This window comes from Grampus griseus (genome assembly GCF_964374135.1).
Source record: "Grampus griseus genome assembly, chromosome: 17".
In the NCBI taxonomy this organism is placed as follows: Eukaryota; Metazoa; Chordata; class Mammalia; order Artiodactyla; family Delphinidae; genus Grampus; species Grampus griseus.
Genome location: NC_139011.1, coordinates 42,418,677 through 42,445,384, shown reverse-complemented (window position 1 = coordinate 42,445,384; position 26,708 = coordinate 42,418,677). Strand labels below are relative to the sequence as shown.

General features: G+C 38.0%; 1 pseudogene across 1 annotated transcript; it reads right to left on the bottom strand.

Annotated features, from left to right (window-relative positions):
- Positions 1–785: 785 nt before the first annotated feature.
- On the bottom strand, positions 786–26,283 carry LOC309835230 (brain acid soluble protein 1-like; annotated as a pseudogene). Its single transcript has 2 exons — positions 26,149–26,283; positions 786–1,439 (listed from the first exon to the last, which is right to left on the bottom strand). The product of its transcript is annotated as a brain acid soluble protein 1-like (transcript).
- Positions 26,284–26,708: the final 425 nt, after the last annotated feature.

Genomic DNA, 26,708 nt, shown 5'->3' with positions numbered 1-26,708 from the left:
TGTTTTTTTATTTTTTTTTCCATTTTCTAATGAGTGATGTGTTGGAGTTTGTGACAGGATGGAAGAGAAAACTGGAACTGTGATGAATGCAGACTTTTTTTTTTCATTTCCACCGACGAGTAAACAGAACTACAGGTGCACCCAACCATGGACATACATTAACTGGTCATGAGAAATCTAGGGAGGCTAAGTAGGATGAAAGAATGTTTGTTACTCCCAAAAAGACCTGGGGAGGAAGAATGGAGTATTGGCATCAAGATACATGTGAACAGGCTAAGCAGGCTGTCTGAAAGTTGGCATTCATCCACAACATTAAAAAAATTTCAAAATAAGAAAGCTGTAAATGAAAAAGAAAACAGAAAATGCTGCCTTCATGAACATCCGATTGCCTCGGCACAGGCCCTGTGGGCAGAATCAAACGCATCACTCCCAATCCCCTTGCAGAAGACAAGACATTCAGATCTTAGTGGCGGAGTGCATGTAACAGCAGTTCAGGTACAAAAGGTGTACTGTACTTTCAGACATTGATCTTTAAAATCCAGGACTGATTGGTAGAGTTGACTGAAAGTATATTAGGTATTTACCCACAAAAATACTATTTGGATTCTCCCAACACCCTCCCTCCCTTGAAAGGACCACATGCTTGTTCTTGGGCAATACATACCATTATTTCCAATTTGAAACAAGTTAGTATAGGAGAGAGACAGAGAGACAAAAAGACAGAGAAGGAGTCAGAGAGACAGGTTGTTGTTAAGCGGTATTCTTCGTTCCATTGGTTGTCCTTCTTACTCTTTCACTGCTAAGGTTTGATCAGAATTAGCTGCTGGGGTCTCGGCAGATTTGACCTCGTCTGTGGGGGCTGCAGGGGCTTGGCCTTGGGCATGGAACTGAGTGCTTCCGTGGCTGCCAGGATCTCCATGGAGGATGGGGCAGCCTCAGTGTTGCCGGGTTTTGAGTCTTAAGATGGGGCCCCGTCACTTTTTGTCTCCTGCGCGGCAGGAGCTGCAGGAGCCTGAGGCTTTGCGGGTTCCTCTCCCTTCTTGCTCTTGTCATCCTTGGTGGGGCCAAGGGCTCCGCAGCCTAGGTCTCCAAAGTTTTAGGGGCGTTGCTACCTGCAGCTGGCCGGAGGCAGCCGCCGGCTCCTGCTCAGCATCCTTTGGGGGTCCCGGCTTCCACTCAGCTCCCTCCGTCTGCTCCGTCTCTGCCTTCAGAGTGTCTTCCTTGGCTGCCTCTTTGTCTTTCTCACCTTCCTTGTCTTCAGGCTTGTTGGCAGCATCCTAGGCATCCTTCTCCAGCTTCTCCTCCTTGTCCTCCTTCACCTCTGGGGTCTCTGCAGCACCCTGGGTCTCATTGTCCTTCGGGGTTTCCCCCTCTTCTGTCCCAGCTCCTTTGGCCTTCTTGTCTTTGTCCTTAGCCCTCTCATCATTCACATTGTACCCCTTCTTTTACTCAGCTTGTCTCCCAACTTGGAGTTCGGGTCTGGGTGCCTGTGCTGCCCTGGGTCGCTGGCGGAGGCTCTCTCCCCGGCTCTATGGTGGAGACTGCAGCTAGGAGTGAGTTGGAGTGCTGCCGCAGCCGTGGTCTCCACAGACACTACTGCCGCCCACACTTGCAATCCTAATGATTGTTTAATACAAAAAAGCTAATTAAACTATACCAGTATCAAAATAGATAAAACACATAACTAGAGACAAAGAGGGAAACATAAGAAAGGGTCAACCATTTTAATCCTTTCTTAATTTGTGTTTACCTAATATCACAATCTTAAAATATAGAAATAAAATATAGAACTACAAGGAGAAATAGAAAAGCCAATAATCATAGTGGAAAACACAATCACAATTTTCTCAGTAAATGATAGAAGTAGAGAAAAGATCAGTAAACATTTGGAAGATCTGAACAGCATGATTAATAGACTTAATCGACTTAAACTAATTAATAGACTTAAACTAATTGACTTGTAGAAAACAGTACCCAACAACTGCAGAATACCCATTCTTTTCACACACACACTATGCATTGTTAAAAATTGACTATATGCTAAGTCATCAAGAAAACTCAACAAATTTCAAAGGATTTTAATGATCAAAATATGTTCTATAACTACAAATCTATTAAACTTAAAATCACTAACAAAAAAACGTAGAAAATCTCCATATATATATGAATTAATAAGTATACTTATTATTTGACTAACTTATGATAATCAAAATATTGTGGAATGCAGTTAGGCCCATTCTCAGAGGGAAATGCAGGGTATTCATTACAAAAGAAGAAAAGATGAAATCAAAAAGCTAAACATCTGTCTCATGAAGTTAGCAATAGAACAGTGAAATAAACCTAAATAAAAGAAAAGAAACTGAAAGATAAGAATAGAAACTGATATAATAGAAGACACACATAAAATAGACAGTATTGACAAGAACAAAAGTTGTTTCATTATAAGAAGCAATGCATTTGAGAAACCTCTCCAAGACACAGATCAAGAAAAAAAGAGAAAAGCCACAAATAATCAATTTAAGTTAGAAATGGAGAACGTCAGAAGATATTTTAAAAAATGACAAGACAATATTGTGAAAAAGATCTTAAGAAGATATTGTTGAAACTATAACAAAATGCTCACCAGTCCTTTTCAAAGTGGTACTGGCAATCCTTGTTAATGTAACAAGACAAGAAAATTAAATGAAAGGTACATAGATTGGGAAGAAAGACATAAAACTGTCTTTGTTCACAAATGACATGATTGTCTATGTAGAAAATCTCAAAAAATCAAAAAAAAAAAAACCTTCTGCAACTTATAAGCAATTACAGCAAGGTTGCAGGATACAACATTAATATACAAAGTCAATTGCTTTCCTATAAACCAACAATGAACAAGTGGAATTTAAAATTAAAAACACAATATCCTTTACATCAGCACCCCCAAAAATGAAATACTTAGGTATAAATCTAACAAAACATGTTCAAGATTTATACAAGGAAAACTACAAAACTCTAATGAACAAAATCAAAGAACCAAAGTAAATGGAGAGATATTTCATGTTCATTGATAGGAGAACTCAATGGTATCAAAATGTCAGTTCTTCACAACTTAATCTACAGATTCAAGGCAAGCTCATTCAAAATCTCAGCAAGTTATTTTATGGTTATTGACAAACTGATTCTAAAGTTTATAGGAAGAGGCAAAATACCCAGAACAACCAACATGATATTGAAGAATAAAGTTGGAAGACTGATGCTACCCAACCTCAAGACATTATAAAGCTGTAGTAATGAAGACAGTGAGGTACTGACAAAAATAATGTACAAATGGATCAATGGAACAGAATAGAGAGCCTAGAAATACACCCCTATAAATATAGTCAACTGATCTTTGACTAAGGAGAAAAGATAATACAATGGAGCAAAGATAATCTGTTTAAGAAATAAATAGTGCTGGAACAACCAGAGATTCACATGCAAAAAAAACAAACAAAGAAAAAAAGAATCTAGACACAGACCTCTCTTTCCAAAACTTAACTCTAAATGTATCATAGGTCAAAATGTAAAATGCAAACTATGAAACTCCTAGAAAATAGCATAAGAGAAAACCTAGATGACCTTGACTATGGTGATGCCTTTTTTGATGTAACACCAAATGCATGATCCATGAAAGAAATAGTTGACATGCTGCGCTTTACTAAAATTAAAAACTTCTTCTCTGCAAAAGGCAATTCAAAAGAATTGGAAGACAAGCCAAAGATTGGGAGAAAATATTTGCAAAAAATAGAACTGACAAAGGATGGTTGACCAAATATTTTGTTAATGAAAATGTACAAAGAACTCTTAAAACTCAACAATAAGAAAACAACCAGGTTAAAAAATGGGCCAAAGACCTTAACAAACACCTCACCAAAGAAGATATTTAGATAGCAAATAAATATATGAAAAGATGTTCCATATCATATGCCATCAGGGAAATGCAAATTAAGACAAAAATGAAATACTACTACAAATCTTTTGAATGGCCCAAATCTGAAACACTGACAACACCAAACACTGGCAAGGATTTGGAGCAAGAGGAACACACATTTTTTGCTTGTAGGAACACAAAATGGTACAGCCACTTTGGAAGACAGTTTAGCAGTTTCTTACAAAAGTAAACATACTCGTACCCCACAATCCAGCAGGCATGCTCCTTGGTATTTATCCAATGGAGTGGAAAACTTATGTCCTCACAAAAAAACCTACACATGGATGTTTATAGCAGCTTTATTCATAATTGTCAAAACTTGGAAGCAACCAAGATGTCCTTTGGTAGGTGAATGGATAAACTGTGGTGCATCCAGACAGTGGAATATTATTCAGTGCTGAAAATAAATGAGCTGTTAAGCCATGAAAAGAAATGAGGAAAACTTAAATTCATATTACTAAATAAAAGAGGCAAATCTGAAAAGACTACATACCGTATGATTCCAACTATATGACATTCTGGAAAAGGTAAAACCATAGAGACTATAAAAAGATCAGTGGTTGCCAAGGGGTGAGGGCTGGGGGAGGAATGAATAGGAAGAGTACAGCATATTTTTAGGGCAGTGGAAATACTCTCTATGATACTATAACAATGAATATATATCATTATACATTTGTCCAAACCCATACAGAGTATACAAAAAGTGAACCCTAAAGTAAACTATAGACTTGGATGATTATGATGCGTCAATGTAGGTTCATCCTTGGTAATAGATGTACCATTCTGGTGAGTGATAATGGAAAAGACTATGCATGTGTGGAGGCAGGGGGTATATCAAAAATATCTATACCTTCCTCTACATTTTGTTATGAAACTAAAAATGCTCTAAAAAATAAATTATTTAAATATATATAGTGAAATGCACAAATCCTAAAAAAATTCAAAGAAATAGGAAAGTAAAAATAGTCCTATAATTATTAAATTTGTTAAATCAGTAAATAAAAATCTTCCTACCAAGAAAATTCCAGATCCAAGTTTTATTGGTGAAGAAATAACTACAAATCTATACAAGCCCCTTAGAGAATATAAAAATAGCTCATTTTTATGAGACTAGCATGATCTTGATGCCAAAACCTGATAAAACCATTATAAGAAAGGAGAATTATGGACCAATCTCATTCATGAGCATAGGATTCCAGTAATACAAGACTCAGTATTACAAATATATTGGTTCTCCATTGGATTTTCTATAGAGTCAAAGAAATCATATTTAAAACCCCAACATTTTTTTCTGAGGAAACTGATGATCCATTTCTAAAATTATATGGAAATGCAAGTAGCTAAAAATATGCAAACTCTCTTCAAGATAGACAAGATGAGAGAAGTTGCTCCACTAGATAGCAAGATTTATTATAAAGCTACTATAATTAAGAAATATGATATTGGTGACAGTTTGACAAATAGACCAATGGAATAAAAAAGAAAGTCCAGAAATAGATCCATAAATATACAGTCACTTGATTTATGACAACATAACAATGCAATCAGAGGTAAAAGGATAGCCTTTTAAGTAAATGGTGCTGAGTCAGTTGGATATCCTTGTGGGAAAAAGGAAACTTGACTCGTACCTCCTGCCAAGCAAAATATCAATTCCCAGAAGATAAAGGCAAACAGTAACACTTTAGGATATAAGAGAATATCTTCATTACATTGAACTAAGGAAATATTTTTTAAGCAACACACATGCCACAAAGAAAGAAAAATCACCATAAAGGGAAAGTCTTTGAATTGGACTACACTAAAACTAGGAACATTTTTCACCAAAAGATAACATTAAGAAAGTGAAAAGGCAAACCATAGATTGGAAGAAAATGTTTGTTTTATATCCATAAAACCAACAACAGGCAAGAATATATAAAATACTCTGAGAGCTCTTACTGTCCAAAAGAAAAATGGGCAAGAAACCATAACAGGCACTTCACAAAGAGAATATCTATGTAAGGAAACATACTCAACTTCATTAGTAATCGAGAAAATATGAGTTAAAACCCCAGTGATATGCCACTATGCAATTATCAGAATGTTTAAAAGAAAGAATGATGTTATGGAGTATTTGCAAGAATGTAGAGCAATGGGAATTCTTATACATGCTGTTATGAATATAAATTTGGAAAACAGTTTCTCATTATATGCTAAAGTTGAACTTAAATAGAGCCCATCATCCAACCACCCCATTCCCAGATCATATACCCAGTAGTAGTGTATGCAGAGCAGCACTATTCAAATTAGCCAAATTTGCAAAGAACCCAAAGTTCACCAACAGAATGGATAAATAATTTGTGGTGCATCCATTCAACAGAATAATACACACCAATAAAATTGACCTATCTACAGCTACATGAAACAACATGGACAACCTCACAAATACAATGAGCAGAGAAGCAAGACACAAAAATTGCACACTTTGTGTCTTAGCCTGTTTAGGCTACTATAACAGAATACTCTAGACTGAGTGGCTTAAACAAAAAACATTTATTTCTCACAGTTCTGGAGGCCAGGAAGTCCAAGATTAAGTTGCTAGTTGCTAGCGCATTCAGAGTTTGAGTCTCCTCTTCCTGGTCCACAGATGGCTGTCTTCTCACTGTGTCCTCAAATGGAAGAAGAGGTGAAGGAGATGTCTGCCTCTTTTAAAAGGGCACTAATCCCATTCACAGTGGCTCCACTCTCATGACCTAATCACCCCTCATTGGACCTGCCTCCTACACCATCACTTTGGGGATTAAGTTTCAACATATGAATTTGGGGGGGACACAAACATTATCTATAGTGCTATATAAATCAACTATATAGAGTTCAAAAGCAAGAAAAACTAAATTATAGTATTAAGATTAAAGAAGTGGAGGAGGGAAACAGGCAAGAAGTGGAATGGACTAGGAAGGGGCTATCTGAGGTGATGGCAAACTGTCTTTCTTGACCTCAACTGTGGTTACACAGGCTTTCCACTGGTGATGATTCACTGAGGGGCACATATGTTTCTGTGCCCTTTTCTTAAGTGTGATAACTTCACATAAAATGCAGTTGAAGTTTGTAATAATATCTTTAAGTTTTTATTTATAGGAATTTTATTCTCAGATATCATGCATAAGAATATTAAAAATTAGGTTCAAACATTATGAAAGCAGAAAACTGAAAACAGCTTAAATACCCATCAGTAGGTGACAGGTTCAATAAATTATAACACATCCAGGAACACTGTGGACACTTTAAAAAGAATGGTACTGATATGGGACAATCTTCCACATAGATTTAAGCAAACAACAAGCAAGAGACATAGAACCATGTGCAGAGTATGCTATCATTATATTTGTGTGTAAAACTGAGGTGGAGGATACATGTATGTGTGTTTTATATGCATATAATGTTTCTGGAAGAACAGGTGAAAAATAAAACCCCATAACAGTGGTTGTCTCTGAAGTGGGGAATTGGAACACCAGAGGTCATGGATGAGAAGGAAACTTTCTTTTCACTGTACCTGTGGGCATCATGTGAACGTAATCACAAATATGTTACCTTTCAAAATAATATATAAAAAGGTGAGATATATTTTTTAATAAACTGAAATAATTTTGAGAGCTCAGTTCCCAATTATTGTTGCATTTGGATATTTGCATAGATTAAAATGCACTTTCTTTGGGAAACTGACACAGCGTGGAATAGAGGCTGGGAACAAGTGTCCATGAGGGGAAACAAGGGAGGCTGAAAGACAGGGGTCAAGCAGAGACCTGTCTGAGAAGCCAGGTCACATGGAGAAGGTCCCCTGTCTGAACAGGGCTTGCAGCAGGGATGAGCCAGGCAAGGCCAGAGAAATAGCCAAGATGCTCAGGTCAGGGAAACTAGACAATAGCAAACGCATGAGAGGCAAAGGGCCTACAGAAGGGAGACTTCCCAGGGCGGGAAAATGCCTGTGACCTTCGCTGCTTGTTCTCAGGAGCCTGACATTGCTGGCAGAGTGAAACGAGCCAAGAAAAAGAAGAAATCATGCTCTCACCTACTTATTTGTATTGATCCAAAATATGACCAGCCCCAGAATGAAGTCTTTGTCTCCTCCACAGTACCTGTTTATAGTGCTGTGCACACAATGGTCTTAAAAAGGAGCTGTTGATGCACCCCATTTCCTAAAGTACAAAAATGTAAACTTTCCTCCCAGTGACTTAGCAGGTTTCTAGACCATCAGTCTGGCAGTGACCCTGAGCCACTGGCTGATGGGCAAAAGGGTACATAAAAGATACCAGCCTTTGATTACCTTTGCCTTATGCCCCTGAACTGATCATTCCACACTTTTTCTGTTAAACAGATTCATCCTGTTAACAACCATCGTATCAACTTTTCACCCTTAAAATTTGTTGAAGGGATGTAGGTTTTGAAGAATACATTCCGGGGTATCAGATGCCATACTAAGTGCTCTGTTACATCGGTCTCCAGAACCCTACAGACTCTCACGAGGGCAGAAAAGCATGTAAGGGAAGAAAACTGAACAGAGGTATAGTGCCAAGGCCACAGTATGAAGGAAATCCATTTTCCAAGTCATATTCTAGCCAACAGGGTCCTTTTGCCATTTAACACATCTATACCTTCTGTATTGTGATGCCAAGTTTATTCTCAGTGCAGATTTCTGTAAATCACATCCAAAATATGATTTGGAAAAAAATGCACCTTCTTATGAGCCCACTGCGTACTTGAAAGACCCAGTGCACAAATCATTTGCACCTGTACCATTTCCATCCAGTTCTAAGCTAATTTTAAAAAGGCTCTGAAAGCCTGCCAAGAGCACATGTGCACAGAAGATAAAATGTAATAGCAATTAATCCAATCATCTCTGATTTAACGTTAATTTAACCCAGTGGATTATGCCTTGTTTTGTGTGCAACTGTGTTGATCCTGCTACATTTCAGAGAGCCCCCAAATCAATCAAGTCACAATCCCTAATTGCAGTCAAAATGGGGAATTCCACTCAGCAGGGCCCTTCTCTAGAGTATCTATTCCTCCCAAGGAAGAAAGGGAAGTCAAAGAAAGAGGCGTCTCTAATAGCAGGCTGCTAACATCGCAGCTGATGGTGTCAGAACTAGCAAGGAAGAGTGGCCTCCTGTTTGCTGGCATATTCAGTTGCACTGCGGCTTCTTGCCAGAATGAACAGGAAAGGGCCAGCAGAGAAAAGCCAATGGAAGCACAGTTGCTGTTTAAACTAGAAACAAACAACAACACAACAAATTCTGGAGGTGCAATGCTTTCCTTTCCCTTTATTTGCACTATAGATTGAATAACTACAGCAGTTAAAGCCCTGAATTAGGAAGGCTGTAATTGAAAACTAATACCATGCTACCCACTGGGTCTGATTTAACTGCGTTAGAATGTAGGTCTGCATTCTTGGAACCAAGGCTGATTGTGAGAACATTTATATTATCATGTGCAAGGAACAGAGGAAGTTTCAAGTTGCTAATTCCTCCTGTTTGGATTTTATTGAGAACTGAAATAACAAAAAGTGTTACCTGGGCTCAGGGGCAGCCCAGAAGTTCAATTGTAGTTCAGCCTTAGTTAAGGATTACTTAATAGATACTTCACATAAAGTGCTACCATGTTCTTTTTCATAATTTTTCTCTCTCCTCCTCCTTTCCTTTGCAGCTGAGAATAATTAACTGTTCTTTTGTGAGTGTCATTTGTTCTCAAGGAATTAAATGCCACCTTATTTCCCAGAACAAGAATTCAACTGTCATAATTATAGCTTCATTTCAGAAGCAAAAAAAAAAAAAAAAAAAATCATAATTTATTACAGATTGTTCAGCATGTGAGATAGGTTTAAATGTCATTGGAAGTAAATTGTGGCATGTCATGAAGGGGTTTTAGCCACCACTGTAATTGATTTATAATTTCACATTTAAAATGAACAACATTCAGCCATTGTTCTTATATTATATAACTCTGACAGCAATCCCTTGAGAATGAGGCATTCAACTTGGTCAATACACAATAATAATAATAACAATAATAATAATAACGATAACAATGATATGCCAGTTTTAAAGATAAGCAATGAAATTAGCATAAGCACTGAGAACATATGTGTTAAAAATGGGAGCTCAATCTCTATAATAAAAGGTAAAAATCTATTTCAGAAGAAATGCATTTGAATATCAGCATTGAACTCCATTATATTAAATGACTCTCAGGGGTTTTAATGAAACTCATAAAATTAAGAACCATCAGAATTAAGGTTTAAACTATTTTCTACCCAGAGTTATAAGGAAAGATACAATAATTGAAGTAGGTGGAGATGAATTTTTCCACATCTAATTTCAAGCAGATTAAGAATCAATTCCACTTTGAACAGTAATTTACTAGGTTTGCAGCGTGATCCTAGTCTCCTGGGATTACACGGTGACCATAGGTGGTATGGGGGAGGGACTATATAAATACCTGATTAGACTATTAAGTGCCAGCAGATCTGTTTTGTGCCAGATGAAGTGAGTCCCGTGATGGTTCTCATAGCTCAACATCACATCAATGGATTTGTGCCCCTTGAATGTGAATGTAGAAACAAATCCAAACTCACACAATGACAGGAACAAACCGTGCTGTGGAGGCCAAACCATGAGTCACACTTTAGAAGCAAAATCAGAATATTCCCCAATCTATAGCCTTTTGAAACACCTTATATTTCCCTTCTGGGAAAGCCAGTACTTTATTCTTTGTTTTCAAAAAGTCAACTTTATAGTTTGGATACAGAAAACCTTTTGAAAGGCAACGTATGGTAGGCTGAATAATGGTACTTCAAAGATGTTGGTGTCCTAGTTCCCAGAACCTGGGAATGCCACCTTATATAGCAAAGGGAGGGACTTGGCAGATGTGATTAAATGTAAGCGTTTTGCAGTAGGGAGATATCCTGGATTATCAGGGTGGATCCTAAATGTAATCACAATGCCTTTATAAGAGGGAGGTTGAGGAAGTTTTGACCACAGTAGAAGAGAAGACGATGTGATCACAGGAGCAGAGATTAGAGAGATGTCACAAGCCAAGGAATGTTAACAGCCTCTCAAAGTGGAAGCCTTGGAGCCTTGAGAAGGACCAAGCCTGCTGACACCTTGATTTTAGCCCTGGAAGACTCATTTCAGACTTCTGATCTCTAGAATGATAGGAGAATAAATTAGTGTTGTTTTAACACTAAGTTTATGGTAATTTGTTACACTGATAACAGAAAATTAAAACACAGGGAAAGAGTCTGATTTACTAAAAAGTGTGTCCAAAGATCAAGTTACCTCCATATTGAGAACTAACCCAGCAGCTGAGCTCCACTCTGGCTTTGAGTTGAGGCTTCCAGTTTAATCATGACCTAGACGCCTCCTCTGTTGCCACTTAAGCAGTTCCTGTAGTTGTCTTTCTGGGGGACAATGATCCAAAACTCTGACAACATTGTCAATTTAAGAAAGGAGTGATATTTAGCTTGATTTAAAAGAGTCCCTTTTGGGAGAGTTAAATGAATATAGTGCTCTAAAATGAGCTGTGACATTATTTATGCCTTATAAAAGAGAAATTGCATTTCTTTGAAAACACTAACGTATCACAAGATTTCCAAAATATATAGCTTGTGATTTTTCCAAACAGCATTCTGTTGACCTGGTAAATGATTGCTCTAGACTTGCCACTTACCATTCAATAAATGTTTGCAGTACATCAAGGATTTACAATGTAAATTCTTGACCCAGTTTTTGATATAACTATTTATTCAGTCTGCCATAACGAGAGGAAGAAAAAATAAGACACTTCTAATCAACTATTGGGATGACACATAAAACGGTTTTATCTGGGTTCACTGGACAGTAATTTCCTATTGCAAATACAATGGGAGAATATTCATTCCACTTTCTTTGATCCCCCACCAGGGGACACCTTCTAAGTGTTTTTGTAACAGTTTCCATCTCTCTCCCCACCCTACCACTGGATATGGGCCAGCTACCACTGGACCTAAGTTATTAAAAATCTAGGCAAACTCAGCCACAGGGAAAAGAATGAACACTCAGTCTAGCAACACTGATTTCACTGAAAGGTGAGCCTCATGGTCATTTTTCTAGCATCATTTCACATTCATTCATTTATTCATTCACTCAACAAATATCTACATTGTACCTACTCTGTGTGATGTCACCAAGGGAACTAAATAGGTGAAGCAGAGAAATCCTATCCAGTGAATACATAACTATATTAGGTAATGACTTTCATTTATTGAGTACTTCCTATATGTCAGGGATGGTGATAGATCACTTCACATAACTTTTCCAATATGTTATGTTATTATTCCTATTCTCTATTTACAATGAAGTAGTTAAGACTCAGGGGATAAGAAATTCAGCCAAGTTTTGAGAAGAGGTTCAGTGGTAGACCCTCAAATTCTGTTCTAATTATACAAAGCCTGTGTCCTAACCTCCTTGACAAGATAAAGCAAATTAATTTCCAAAAGAAAAATATAAAGGGCATGATGTGTGGGTGTTGATTACATTCCCTAGGTGATCTGGGAAGACTTTGTGAGAGAAGTAGTACTTAATCTTCATTGTGAAGACTGAGAAGGAATTGAACATATGCTGATGGGGCAAAGTCATTCCAGGCAGAGTGAACCATCAGAGCAAAGACACTAAGGTGGGAAATCACGGAACACACAAAGAGAAAGGGAGTAACTCATTGTAACTGGACGTGGGGGGCAGCACAAGTAGCCAGGAATAAAGCTAGAAATGTTGTTGGCTTGGTGCCAGATCACAGAGGGCCTTAAGTACAAGCTATGGAATTTGCTATGGAGGAAATAATGGAGAACTAGTGTCAAGCAATTGGTCAACACTAGTTGGGGAAATGGGACATACCTCTGTCAATGATGTAGAATACTGTTGCAAGCAACAGATTAACATATTCAAATTAATGTTAATCATTAAATATTTAATGGAAAAAATAATAAGGGCTTTTAAGTAATTAGTATCACACAAAGTGAAACATAACTGCTGATAAAAGAGAGTGGTATTCCAAATAAATTTTCATTATTTCTGAAGCATACCACTTCTGCTCTTTATTTCAGAAAAACAAGTAATGTGCTTTGGCAACGTTTGAGGCTTGTAAGGCGGAGAACACAAAAACTCCTGCCCTCCAAGAGTCTACACTCCAGTGGGAGAGTGTGATAAACTGCATTACTATTCATAATTTTTGGTGGCCCTCCCTCCCATGGGAGTATAATACATCTCCACTTAGGATTTGCTTTAGCTAAGGAAATACAGGCAGAGGCAGTGTTTCCAGGCAGAAGAATTCAAGCCAGATGTGATCTCACTTACATGTGGAATCTAACAACAAACAAATTGATACAGTGAACAAATTGGTGGTTTTCAGAGGCAGGGGGTGGAGAGGGTGGTAAAAAGTACAAAATTCCAGTTAAAAAATAAATAAGCCCTGGTGACGTAATGTATAACATGATGACTGTAGATAATAAGACTGTATTGTATATTTGAAAGTTGCTAATAGAGAAAATCTTAAAAGTTCTCATCACAAGAAAAAAATTTGTATTTTTTATATGTGGTGATGGTTATTAATTAGACTAATTGTAGTGATCATTTCATAATATTATACATATATCAAATCATTATGTTGTTTGCCTAAAACTAATGTAATGTTATATGTCAATTATATTTCAATTGTTTAAAAAACCAGATGTGTACTTTGCCATGATTTCCCTTTTTCCTCTGCCATGAGCTCAATAATATCCCAGACAGAAATAGGGCTTGTTCTCCATTAGCCTGGGTCCTGACAAGGAGAAGAGCCATGACAAATCATGATGGAAATGTAACACAAGCACATTGTCAACCTTTGTCATTGTAAGCCAGAAAGATGTTGAGGTTGTTTGTTACACAGTATAACTTAATGTAAGCTGACTGCTACAACAAACTGAGAGCATACGTAACCACAATATAAGGTCAGGTCTATAAGAGAAATATGGGATTTCAAAGGAGGAAGAGATCATTTATTTCTAGGTCACATTATCATGAGCCCAGCCAAAAAATGTTCACTTTTTCTTCCAGTGGCTTTTTGTTTTATTTTGCTTGGCTTTGCTTTAGATTTAACACGAGTAAAACAAAGACCTGACAACTAACTAATCAGCTAACCTCAGCAGACCAACAATCATTCCCTCATTCTCTCCCTTACACTTGACCTTCAGTCCCTACACACTTCAAAGTCTGTCATCAACAGCCAACCAAAGTGCCACCAGGCAGTGAATGAGCCCCTAATTCCCTCAACACACACTCATTAAGCATCTATTATGCATAGGTTCCATGAGCACCAGAGAATCAGAGATGGAAGAAAAGAGTACCTGAAGGTGCTCAACAGCTGGCGAAAGCTCAGACAAGAGTCACTCAATCACAATAGACTTATCTGGGTGCTCTGGGCTACCACAGAGTAATGGAGCATGAGAGAAAGATGTCTAGGGGGACCTGGCCTTGGGAGAGTAGAGGAGTGGTATCAGGACACACTTCCTGGAAGAAGTGAAACCTGAATCAGTGTTGAAGGAAGGAAAGGAGTTAATCAGACAAAGGGAAGTAAGGAACTATCATTTGCAAAAGCACAGAGCAGTGGGGCAGCTAGGCTTGGAAGAGCTGCCATGTTTGGACAGAAGGTATGAGATATGAGAGTGGAGGAACAGAGAAGGGTAAGATCAAGAAAGGCCTTATAAGCCACACTAAAAGTTTGGATTTTATCCTAAAGGCAATCTGATGCAATTGAAAGCTTTCAAGCTGCAGCATGGCATGATCAGATTTGCATTTTAGAAAGATTTCCTTGTCAGCTCCAGGAAGGAGGGGTTTGAGATGGGGCTGGAAGATTTTGGATCAGAGAAGCTAGTTAGAAAACTCTTGCCATAAACCCAGGTGGGAAATTGTGAGAATCTGAACTGACGTAGAGCCTGTTTCCTACTCTGAAATATGAAAGAAATAAAGCTTCTCAAACACATTTAAGAAGAAAATTAGCTCATAGTTAGTGAACTGCAAAGCCAGCAAGGAAGCACCAAAGCTTTTCTGATTCCACTCTGCCTCACTGAAGAGCTCTGAATTTTTTGCATTTATATTGTCTCTTTTGTAATTAAGTTCCATGCCCACAACTTGATTAGTTAAAAAATTACTCTCCCACACTTTTCCTCTTCCTAGACGCCCTCCTCCATTCACACAGGCATGTAAATATGTTCCTAACAAGTGTGCTCATTCATTCATTCATTCATTTATCCCACAACTGTTTATTGAGTACCCATTATGTAGCAGGCACTTGCTAGATGAAGTGTACCTAAAAAAACACAAAACAAAGTCCTTGCCTCCTGGAAGTGTCAGCCTACTGGAGAAACACATGATAAATATAAAAACAAATAAATAATTATAAAATGCAAATCCCTATGAATAAACAGCAGCAGAACACTGAATGCTAGAATGGCAGGTATGCACGTGTACTCATAGCAATGTCCTAAAAGGCTTACCCAAGAAGTCAATCAGTTGAGATGGGAGCACTAATATGTTTACATTTAATTTACATCAATATCATTTTAGAAAAGAAGGATTGGTACATCTAAGCTGGTGCTATTACCCCAAAATACTAACATTTAAAATACAAGGTCACATTTTCCTAGCTAGCAAGGCCCACAATTGCAGGAGCAGGGAGTGAGGGGTTGGGAAATGTGGCTTCCATCTCTGGGCTCACTGAGTTTGTAATGCTCAGGGCATCTCTGGGAGGCACTCACTGGAGCATTTCAGTATTGATTCAATACCTCTAGTAGGTCTTGCATGAGGTCATGGCGAGGCTGGACCTGGTAAGTTCGGTGCACTTAGGGCTGAGTTCTGAAGTTGGACTGACTTGCACAATTGCAGCTCATTTTCATGAAACAGAACCAAAATCCTTTTTAGTGCTTTCTTTTTAAAATAGCTCCAGTTCAAGAAAAATTGAGTTCCTCATTAGTTGTAAGTTCCCCTTATTGCTAGCTCAGAGATTGAAATCCACAAATCACTCACCAAACAGCATTAGCGGTGGGCCATTTTGAAGCAGCCTTTTCACAGATTAACTTTATATCTCCTCAAGATAAAGATCATCTGCTAGACAGGTAAGTCCAGTTCTGTTGGGGGCTGGGTGGGGCGGACTGAATTCAGGGCTTTTCTGTAGACTGTAGAGTCAGCTAACAACTAGGTTCTGGCCACCAGCTCGCAGCCAGCTGGACAACAAATCACTTTCAGCCACCGCCCAACAAGCTTGGATTTAAACCACTGACCAACAGGTCAAAGATCCTTTACTACATCTTGGCTCTTCTACACCACACTTTCATCTGTCATTGTTTTGCCCCAGGCCCAATAATTGGATGAAAAGAAATTTGATTAAGCGTAAGATTTATGAGGTTCTACATTGAGACAAATTGTAATTCGATATAAGCCCATTCTCAAAAAAGGGCTAGAATATAAACAAAGTTCTTTACTCTTTTATCTATACCTTTACAAACACATGCATACACGCATGCCCATACAAATATCCATACATACTGTTTGTCAACTTGTCACTCAGAAAGACTAATGACAATTATTCACCTTGAGCATTTGGCAGATATAATGGGACAGTACTTTGGCAGTGATCAAAAATCATCTTCCTTTATGGTTCTTAATCAAAAATGTATTTCCCATTGACTAACCCCAAGAAAAGGTTATCATCTACTTCTGCCTGTACTTATTTCAGTACTAACAAGAGATTCTTTTCTCTCCCATCCTCAGCAGTGCAGAATTACCATCATTCCAAAGACCTCTTTGGGTTCCTTGATCAGAAGAGGCATTTAACGATGTCATCCATGATGTATTGCGTATTTAATTGTACTATGCAGCTATTCAAAAAGCATTCAGAAGTAATCATTTAGCATTAATATCCCAGGGCAATCCAAGGTCACAGTACATTAAAAACTAATTCACAGTGGTTCAAGAATGCATTTTTCATGTATGGAGTAACATAATTCTTTTATGATAAAAGTGATAGCGGTGTTACAGAATGATGAGATATAAGATATTCTGAATATCCATCATTGGACCTACTGGACAAATGGCAAAGTCAGACCTTTGTTGTTCTCATAACTCAACACACCACTAATCTGTATTAAACACCACTGACCTTGTTAACCTTTTATATGACTGACCACATTTCAAGGAGAAACAGTACCTTATTTATTATCAGAGACAATACAAATATTCAATATTTATTGTGATCATTTCACTCTCATATTTTATTATCTCTTATTTTCTATGGTCATTCTAATATCTAAAATTTCAACACATCTATAGGTAAAGGCTGTCTAGCGAAAAATTATACACACACATTTATGAGTGTGTGTATGTATTTTATCAACTTTCTTACAGGAATGCTATGGAAGATAAAATTATTATAACTTCCATAAAATATCTACCATGCTAAAATAATACTTTCCTGAGGCAACCGGCCCTCTACACAATGAAGCTTGGGCAGGCTCCATCCTCCAGGACCTATCATCTCTCACACTCCACACCATTAGCAGTGCTGTACTACAATTTGCTGCCATTCAGCAGGCAACATATGAGGAGTTATTTCAGCAATTCACAGGCAATATTGTCATTTGTTAATATACTAAACTCTGCATTCAAAAGTACCAGATTACCTTACCAGTCCACTGGTGTTATTTTTCCTATTTCTTTATATTTCACATCCCCAAATCCATCTTCCAAATCAGTCCATACAGATTGGATAGAAGTCAGAAGTTTTATCCTGTTCAGAGGGTCATTCAAAACTATTAATAAGCATTATCATAACCTGTGTTTAGGGCACTATTCTAGGTGCTAGGTATGAGTTGAGGTTGGGCATATCTATATGGAGACATGATACTGAATTTATAAAACACAAATAAAATACAGGCAGACCTCATTTTATTGTTCTTTACAGATATTGCTCTTTTTTTTCAAATTAAATGTTTGTGGAAACTCTGTGTTGAGCAAGTCTATTGGCACCGTTTTGCCAAAAGCTTTTGCTCACTTCTCCTCTCTGTGTCATATTTTGGTAATTCTCACAATATTTCAACCTTTTTCATTATTACTATATGTGTTATGATGATCTGTGATCAGTGAACTTTGATGTTACTGTTGCAATTGTTCTAGGGCACCACAAACCATACCCATATAAGATGGTGAACTTAATTAAGAAATATTGTGTAAGTTCTGACTGATCCACCAACAGGCTATTCCCCCCATCTCTCTCCCTTTTCCTGGTCCTCCCTATTCCCTGAGATACAACAATACTGAAATTAGACCAATTAATAGCCTTACAGTGGCCTCTAAGTGTACAAGTGAAAAGAAGAGTCACATGTCTCTCACTTTAAATCAAAAGCTAGAAATGACTAAGCTCAGTGAGGAAGGCATGTCAAAAGCCAAGATACACTGAAAGCTAGGCCTCTTGCACCAAACAGTTAGCTAAGTTGTGAGTACAAAGGAAACATTCTTGAAGGAAGTTAAAAGTGCTACTCCAGTGAACACACAAATGATAAGAAAGCAAAACAGTCCTATTGCTGACAAGGAGAAAGTTTTAGTGATCTGGATAGAAGATCCAATAGCTACAACATTCCTTTAAACAAAAGTTTAATCCAGAGCAAGGCCCTAACTCTCTCCAATTCTATGAAGGCTGAGAGAGGGGAGGAAGCTGCAGAAGAAAAGTCTGAAGCTAGCAGAACTTGGTTCATGAGGTTTAAGGAAAGAAGCCATTCCCAAAATATAAATGTGCAAAGTGAAGCAGCAAATCCTGATGTAGAAGCTGCAGCAAGTTATCCAGAAGATCTAACTAAGGTAATTAATGAAGGTGGCTACACGAAACCAACAGATTTTTCAATGTAGACGAAACCATCTGACATTGGAAGGAGACTCCATCTATGAATCTCATAGATAGAGAGGAGAAGTCAATTCCTGGCTTCAAAATTTCAAGGATGGGCTGAATCTCTTGTTAGGGACAAACACAGCTGGTGACTTGAAGTCAAAGCTCATTTACCATTGGAAAAATCCTAGGGCTCTTAAGAATCATGCTAAATCTACTCCTCCTGTGCTCTATAAATGGAAAAACAAAGCCTGGATGACAGCACATCTGTTTATGATATGGTTTACTGAATATTTTAAGCCCACTGTTGAGACCTACTGCTCAGAAAAATATATATATTTCTTTCAGAATATTACTGCTCATGCACCTGGTCATCCAAGACCTCTGATGGAGAAGTAAAGTGAGATTAATGTTGTTTTCATGCCTGCTAACACAACATCCATTCTGCAGTCCATGGATCAAGGAATCATATTGACTTTCAAGTAATATTATTTAAGAAATAACATGTCATAACGCTATAGCTGCCATAGATTGTGATTCCTCTGGTGAATCTGGGCAAAGTAAATTGAAAACCTTCTAGAAAGGATTCACCATTCTACATGCCATTAGGAACATTTGTGATTCATGAGAAGAGATCAAAATATCAACCTTAACAAGAGTTTGGAAGAAGTTGATTCCAAACTTCATGGATGACCTTGAGGGGTTCAAGACTTGAATGGAGGAAGTAACTACAGATAAGGTAGAAATAGCAAGAGAATTAGAATTAGAAGTGGAGCCGGAAAATGGTACTGAATTGCTGCAATCTCATAATAAAACTTTAATGAATGAAGAGTTGCTTCTTATAGATGAGCAAAGAAAGTGACTTCTTGAGATGGAATGTACCCCTGGTGAAGATGCCGTGAATATTATTGAAATAGCAACAAAGAATTTAGAATATTTCATAAATGCAGTTGATAAAGCAGCAGCAGTGTTTGAAAGAATTGACTCAAAATTTGAAAGATCTGTGGATAAAATGCTACCAAATAGCATTGCAAGCTACAGAGAAATCATTCATGAAAAGTCAATCGGTGCAGCAAACTTCACTGTTGTTCTAAGAAATTCCCACAGCCACCCCAGCCTTCAACAACCACCTCCCTGATTAGTCAGCAGCCACCAAAATCGAGGCAAGACTCTCTACGAGCAAAAAGATTATGACTTGCTGAAGGCTCAGATGATGGTTAGCAATTTTTACCAATAAAGTATTATTTAATTAAGGTATGTACATTTTTTAGACATAATACTATTGCGCAATTAATAGACACAGTATAGTGTAAACATAACTTTTTTATGCACTGGGAAGACAAAAAATTTGTGTGACTCACTTTATTGCGGTATTCAATTTATTGCAGTTGTCTGGAACCAAACTCACAACATCTTTGAGGTATGCCTGTACGAGATTTGGCAAGTGATAACAGAAAACTGGAACAGGCATTGTATGACTAATAGTCAATGAGGAATGCAGATGCTCAAGTGTGAATTTGGAAGCAATAATATCACTGGTCTCCACCTGTCCTATCCCTTGACCTCCAGGACAGCCATATTATAGCTCCAGGAACATATGTTCATGTTTCACCACCCTAGTTGCCTTTCTCCAGACTCCTGAGAAGTTCTTTTCCCAGCACTGCAAGGGGAATGGAGAGTTCTAAGGATCTGATGAAATTTTAAAAATGTATAAGATCTGGGAAACTATCCCCAGGTTGAGCAATGGGATAGATCCTTAAACTATTATAAATCTCTATTTTCAAACAATTTTAACACAAAAAGCCATCTTTGGGTGAATTAAGGAAACCAGTCATTCTGATTGCCGGTACTTTACATAGAAAGCTCTCTGCATTCATTTAATTGACTATCACCTTTCCTAGTTCTAGTCAGTAAATCCAGAAGCCAGTGGAACCTGGGGAATTCTTCAAACACTTATGCAAGTTGCTTTGGCCTCTCAGCCTCTTGATGATGAAAAGTAAACCATTTCTTCCTCCTTCCCATTCTTTCTTTTTTCCCTTTGTCTTCCTCTTATCCAATTTTTTATGAGTGTAAGACTTGGAGAACTAGAAAGATTATACCAAATTCAAAACGGAAGAGGCTATAAGAAATGGAATAAAATATGGTGGGTTACCTAAAAATCTCTCAAAGGAGTCACTGCTACATTAGATCAATCTCCCACATTGTTTCCACATAGCCAACTTCTCCATCACAGATCCTTGGGAAAGCCAGTGACATTGACTGATAGAGAATCGTGTAAATCTAAGATTAGCATTGATTGGAGTCTGCATTTTAGCATTTCTTATTTGGAGAGTATCGTAAATATACACACCCTGGCTTTTCCCATCCTCCTGTCAATCAACAGTCTTGGACAAATCTTATAGTCTTAGACATATACTGGCCTCCCTCATGAACAGAGCAAGGGAAGCAGGATTTACTAATATAATAATTTCCTTCTAAAATGAAATAACTCTTCTATAATTTCCTCAGGCACATTTATTGTTATCTTCACCCCCTCATCAACAACGTTACTGTCATCAACATCTCCATGTGTCTGCATCCCTAACAAACGATGCAGAGAGATGAGAGAAGAAAGTTAGCTAAGAGTTGCCAGTCCTGAGTTCCAATGTCTGTCACTCTCAAGTTTTCTGATCATATGCAAGTCATATAAACACTCCAGTCTTATTTTTATCATCTCTAAGATGAAAGTGTTAGATAACTCTCCTGTGTCCCTTCTAGATTTAATTTTCTATAATTCTAATTTAAAATGTTATCAATGAACAAAACCTTCCCGGTTGGACAGAAACTATCATGGAAAAATTGATCCAGACACTAATTCTTAAAAATAAGAGGATATTGTTAGTCTTACCTTGAAGATTTAGAAACTGGAGTTCCGAATGGTTAAATTACTTGCCCAAGGTCAGTAAGTTTATGAGTGGTGGGGTCAGTAGTCAAATTCTGATATGGTAGAGCAGAGCCTATGGAGTCAGATCTGGATTTTAATTTTGGTTCTACCACCTGCTATGTGACCTCAGGCAAGTTGCTTGAGTTCTCTGAGCATTGATTTTCTCATTAATAGTATAAAGGGAAATAGTATATCACCTACATCTCAGGATTGTTTTGATTTAACACATGTGAAAAATACCTAGTTAGTGCTTGACACATAGTAGGGTTGCAGAAAGTGTTAGTGTCTTCTCTTGGTGACACCATGTTGCCCATGTGCATCAAAGGGAAGGTAAGCGTTCGGTCTAACACTGAGAAGGTGCTGGCAGCCATTGTTTGTTGTAGTGGCTGGTTGACTAGAATTTAATCTCTGTGTCCTACTGCCCTCTTCTGGATATCCAACATCAGATCTGCTTGGGAATTCAGTTTACTGGTCCCATCTAATTGAGCAAACTCTGGACCTGGTTCAATAATGCCCACTCCAGAGAGGCAATAGAATCCAGAATCAATTTCTGGATGCAACAAGTGTACATTGACAAGACAGCCAAGAGCTAGAAATGATAAGGGATTACTGACTGCCATACCTGGTAAGTCTATGGTATGATGAAGTGGTTTAAGGTGCGGTTCCTTTCATGTGTGTGCCAAGTAGTCTAACTCTGTTTGACAGTTCCAAATCCATTACAAACACTAACCAACATTAAACATGTGTGGATAAACAGACATGAGTAAACAAAAATACACTTTGAGATGGACTTGGAAGGGAACGCTAACCTGTTTGAGGTTACTCACACCTCCAGCCTATCTGTTCAGCCATTGGTTTTGAACACTTATTTTTATCCAAGCTTTTAAACATTTAATTGTATTTATTCACAGAAATATAATTCATCTGTTTCTAAGTCGTTTACACCTTTTGTAACAAAGCACTGTTTTGTATTAAGCTGATGTCCAAAAAGCCAAAGACAACCTTCTAAGTATTCAGATATTTAGAAGTTTTTCTTAGGTGAACACGGTGAAATGTGTCAAATGAATTACAAAATATTTGCATTTAAAGTAGTTAGCATATCACAAGATAATGTACAGGTATTCAAAATATTGGAGAGTAAAAAAGAAAAAAAATTTTTAAGTAAAAAATATTGGAGAGTAAAAGTCAAATTACATTTGAAATGTACAAAGAGAAATTATAAACATTCTGAAAATAAATCCTTCTATAAAGTGAAGAATGATTTTCTGTGTCTAATCACGCTCTTATTTATGTTTTACAAATCTCTATTATCACACATTGAGTGTGTTAAAGTGGGATCTGCAAAGCAATATTACTTATTAGAAAACAGTAAGAACTGTCCTTGTTTTGACTTCATAGATGAGAAGGAGGGATGGAGTAGCAGCCCATCTCAGGACTACAAGATACTAGACATCTGCTATGTTCCCTTCAAGAACACATGCACACTTTCAGACACACACACATGCACACACACACATGCACACAATTCACATGTCCATCTATTCATTCAGCAAATACTAGCGGCCTATAATTAAGACCCAATTCAAAAATCATCTGATCAAAAAATCCCCAACATGCCTCAACAAAATGAATGACCCTTTTCTTTATTATCCTGCCCACTTATTCATTCTTCTATTATTGCCTTTATTGCATTATGATTATTATTTATATGTCTACCCCTCATCTAGACCAAGAACTCAACAGAAGTATGATCTCTATGTCGTATTCAGATTTTTGTCCCCAGCACCTAACCTGATGCCTGGAACAAGTAGATGCTTCAATAAATGTGATTGTGAAAATCGATAACTTGTTTGAAATTCTCTCGTTGTTTTGTCTGTGTGCTGGGTATTACATATCTGAGTCAGCCAACTTCTAAAACACTTCTCTGCCCACAGACAGCAGCCACATCTCAGTGAATTCAGTAGAAGTGGTGGGTTTTCAGTCACAGACGGTATTCAGTCATAGACTGGGCAACACCTCAGTGAGAACTGAAATATGAAATGGATGTATGGGCCAGATAACATTTCAGGTCCTTCCAGACATGGCCTCCTCTGATTCTAAGGAAATGTGTCCTTTCTCATCTACCTGTTCACCCTCCTTCTACTTTCTGAGAACCCAAGAACCTTCAACGATACTGAATTCCTGAATACCCAAGATGTTTCGCACATACTAGAGAAGCCAAAATGTACTAGGAAGGTGGACTCTGGCCCTGTAAGTCACTAGGGAACTTGGTTAGAGTTCCTCCTCTCTCTCGTCGTCTCCTAAATTCTAAGGTTGTTCATCATTTTTTACTAATTTGCACACTTTCCAGCTGGGACTCATTCTCTCTCACGTACGTTGGGATTCCCCAGTCACATGGACCCTCCCACCAGCTGTAATCACAGCTGAAACAAGCGCCACTATGCACGAGGTGCTCTGCTCGACACGTTACATTCATGAGGTCATTTTGCCCCTAACAGTCAAGTACACTGTGATACCCATGTTAAAGGATTAAGAAACAAAAACTGAGAACTTTGCCTGATTTCTACCACTAAAGAGTAGTGGAGCTGCAATTCAAGTCCATAGCCTTCCTATTCTGGGATGCAGTAACCCTAACCCCTAAGCCAGTGCTTTTCAGACTTTACTGTGCACACAAATGGTCTGCGGCTCATAATTACAAGCAGGTCCTGATTTAGTCAATCTGGGGAGGGGCCTGAGATTCCGCATTTCTCACAAGCTCCCAGAAGATGGATGTGCTCACCCTCTGATGACTCTTTCAGTAGCAAGACACTGTGCCATTCACACTTCCTAATTTCTGCCATGCCTTTAGGCTTTGAACAGCTAGTTCTTCTTGGTGTCTCCCCAGATTTGGAGCCAACCAAGAAGATAAGATGAGAGCACAGTGGGTGGGTTAATCATTTCTGGCACATGCACTCAGTCCATGAGTTATTTACCCACCCGACTAACTAGCACCATGACTGACCAGACAGAAGTCAGGTGCCTTGATGTGCCCTGCAAGCATCCTCAGTCCACTGAAGAAGAAAAAAGACAGTCTTGTAACTCATTCCCCTCTGACCTAAACCCATCAGAATTTAAATTTAACTGTCAAAAGCAATATATATATATAAATACATAAACAATGCATGAAGCTATTTCACAATATGTTATTTTAACTATCTACTCTTAAAGCAATTGGTAGTAAAAGGTAAGGGTTTTTTTAAGCTAAGCAAAAATACCAACATTGAAAGAAGATCAGGACAAGCAAATTTAATGACTTAATATGACACAATATAAAATCATTCCACTTGAACAACTTTTAATTCATTATAATGCATATATGCCAATTATGCCTGATTTATTAAGAGAAGTTCAGCAGCACTGGATCCTGATAACATCCGTTGCCATGGCATCCAGCATTTACAAGGACATCTTAAGGATCACAATGATGGTGTTAAGGTGATAAGTGTGACCTTCCATGGATTTAATGATAGATAATAATACTGTCCCATCAAAGAAAACACCTCAGACTCAAGGTAGAGCATATATGCATATATGCAGATTCTGATTTTATTAGAGATAGTATAAAAGCACCCAGAAGGAAACTGCATCACTTAGAAGAAAGTTTGTGTGTTTGTGTATATATACACACACATATACTTGCATATTCATATATCACAGGCACATACATTTAATTGACTATTACATTAGTCACCATATTCAATTAAAGGACGAACCTTGGGGGAGGGAAGACTAAGTGAAGCACAGGGATTTTTCAGGCAGTGAAAGTATTTTGTATGATACTGTAATGGTGGATACATGACATTATACATTTGCCAAAACCCATGGAACTATACAAAACAAAGCATGAAACAATGTAAATTATGGACTTTAGTCAATAATGGGTTGATATCAGTTCACTAATGCTAACATATGTACTTCACAAATAGAAGATAATAATGGGAGAATTCTGTGGGGGTGGGTGTGAATCTCTATACTACACACTCAAGTTTTTCTGAAAAATTTAAAACTGCTCTAAAACATAGTCTCCTTCGTAGTAATAATTCCTCCTAGAGGAACCACTAAAGAAAAAGCTCATAAATTAAGATGGTACAGTCAAGAAATAAGTGGTACTGCCAGGTGAGAAATTAAAAATATCTGTCTCACAAACTGGCCCTATTCATTTCTCACTTTCCTTCCCCTTTCTGCATTCCCAACATGCACATGCACACACACAGTGTCCTCATGCTGCCCTGTGCTTGACCAGAGCCTTCCACCATCCTCCTGACAGGAGTCCATCCATATTCCAGACCTTGACTTGCCCATAAAAACATACCCACACTATGCTCCACGGTGAGGACAGGGCTTCTGTCCTCACAGAAATGATGCCAAAGGGGAGAAGGAAGTATTCCAACCACATCATACAAGTGTCGTGTAGACACTTGCATTCACTCTCGCCAGATAACGCCATGGTCCCACAGCTTGGCTTAATCAAAGTTGCATGTCTTCAGCAGGCACCCAAGAAACGATTTTAATGGCAAGAAAAGCATCTTTCAGATTCCCAGGTCTGGAAAGGGGATATTTTGAAACATATGAGCCATTTGATGGCTTCAAACCCACCACAACCATCTCAAGAGCTGCTCTCTTTGCCTGTCAGTAGAAAAGGAAGGAAAGTCTACCTTCTACACCAAGCCAAGTACATGTCAATGAAGCTCATCACATGAAGGGAAGAAAGTTCCTCTACATATGTGGTTATTTCATTATGACTGTCCTGCTTTCATCACTGTCACTCCTCTTCTGGTTTTGAAAAACATTCTCACATGTTCCTAAAGGCAATTCTGTTTTGATCTCTGTCCAGGGATAGTGACTGCGGCTGCTGGGATTGTGGAGACAGAA